The sequence below is a fragment of the Arachis ipaensis genome, chromosome B4, assembly GCF_059453495.1.
Source record: "Arachis ipaensis isolate K30076 ecotype BB chromosome B4, ASM5945349v1, whole genome shotgun sequence".
NCBI lineage: Eukaryota > Viridiplantae > Streptophyta > Magnoliopsida > Fabales > Fabaceae > Arachis > Arachis ipaensis.
Window position 1 is genome coordinate 49077628 of NC_142439.1, and position 2353 is coordinate 49079980.

The following is a 2353-nucleotide window of genomic DNA, read 5'->3' on the forward strand; positions in this document are numbered from 1 at the left end:
TTGAGTAAGATTTTGAATTTTGAAAAGATTTGATTTTTAAAATAAAAATTTGAGTTTTTAAAGGTGATTTTCAAAAAATCAATTAAAATGAAGGAAAAAGATATTTTTGAATTCAATGAGGAAAGAGAAAAACAATAAAAAGACACAAAACTTAAAATTTTTAGATCCAATGCTCCTTATTTTCGAAAATTTTGGAGAAAAAACACCAAGGAACACCAAACTTAAAAATTTTAAGATCAAAACATAGGGAAGACTTAGGAACACCTTGAAGATTCACAAGAACAACAAGAGCATGAAGATAGAATACCAAACTTAAAATTTTTAGAAAACCAAAAATAACTTTTCAAAAACTAAAGAAAAATCAACAAGAAAATACCAAACTTAAAGTTTGGCATAAGATTTATTCAAAGAAAAATTATTTTTGAAAAAGTTTTAAAAAGAAGATAGCCAATTTCCAAGAACATAAGCACAACGCTCTAGCCAATTGAGCTATAAATTTAACGTGTTTTAATAAGGTATTTAATAAATAAAGATTCTTTTTTTTGAAAACTGATATTTTGAAAGAAGCACAAGAAAAACAAGAAAAGACACAGAACGAGAAAAACTAAAGATCAAACAAGGAAAATAAACAAGAATAACTTGAAGATTAAGAAAGAACAATGGACTCAAATTCGAAAATTAAAAAAAATAAAAATATGCAATTGACACTAAACTTAAAATATAAAACTAAACTTAAACAGAAAAACTCAATTTTTAGCTTATAAAAATTTTCGAAAACAATTAAGAAGAGAAAATATGGATAAATAAAAAAAAATTCAACCAAAAACAATAATAGAAGACTCTAAACCAAAAAGAAAAATTTTTCCTAATCTAAGCAACAAAATAAACCTTCAGTTGTCCAAACTCGTACAATCTCCGGCAACGGCGCCAAAAACTTGGTGCACGAAATGTGAATCGCACTTTTCACAACTCGTACCACTAACCAGCAAGTGCACTGGGACAATCCATGGAGATTGTTGGCTTGAAGCAATCTATGGTTATCTTGTAATTCTTAGCCAGGATATCAATTATAATTATCAGTTTGGATTGCGAAAAAAAAAAGAGCATGAATTAAATACTTGTTATGCAATAATGGAGAATATGTTGGAGTTTTGGAGATGCTTTGTCTTCTGAATCTCTGCTTTTCCCCTGTCTTCTTCTTCACGCATGCAATGTTCCTCCTATGGCAAGCTGTGTGTTGGTGGATCACCGTTGTCAATGGCTACCATCCATCCTTTCAGTGAAAATGGTCCAGGTGCGCTGTCACCGCACGGCTAATCATTTGTCGGTTCTCACTCATGCTGGAATAGGATCCATTGATCCTTTTGCGTCTGTCACTACGCCCAACGCTTGTGAGTTTGAAGCTCGTCATAGTCATTCAATCCCTGAATCCTACTCGGAATACCACAGACAAGGTTTAGACTTTCCGGATTCTCAAGAATGCTGCTAAGGGATTCTAGCTTATATCACGAAGATTCTGATTAAGGAGTCCAAGAGATACTCATTCAATCGAAGGTAGAATGGAAGTGATTGTTAGGCACGCATTCATAGGTTGAGAATGGTGATGAGTGTCACAGATCATCACATCCATCATATTGAAGTGCGAATGAACATTTTAGATTGAAACAAGCGTGTTTGAATAGAAAACAGAAATAATTGCATTAATTCATCGAGACACAGCAGAGCTCCTCACCCCAAACAATGGAGTTTAGAGACTCATGCCATCAAAGAGTACAAAGTTTAGATCTAAAAATGTCATCAGGTCCAAAATAAATCTCCAAAAGTTGTTTAAATACTAAACTAGTAACCTAGATTTACAGAAAATGAGTAAAATAAGATAGATAGTGCAGAAATCCACTTCTCGGTCCCACTTGGTGTGTGCTGGGGCTGAGACTTGAGCTTTACACGTGCCTAGGCTCTTTCCAGAGTTAAACGCCAGGGTTGTAACCTGTTTCTCGCGTTTAAATCCAACTTGTAACTTGTTTCTGGCGTTTAACACCAGAATGCAACATGGAACAGGTGTTGAACGCCAGTTTACGTCATTTATCCTTGAGTAAAGTATGGACTATTCTATATTACTGGAAAGCCCTGGATGTCTAATTTCCAACGCAGTTGAGAGCGCGCCATTTGGACTCATGTAGCTCCAGAAAATCGATTTCGAGTGCAGGGAGGTCAGAATCCAACAGCATCTGCAGTCCTTTTTCAGCCTGAATCAGATTTTTGCTCAGCTCCCTCAATTTCAGCCAGAAAATACCTGAAATCACAGAAAAACACACGGGCTGATAGTAAAGTCTAGAAATATGAATTTTTCCTA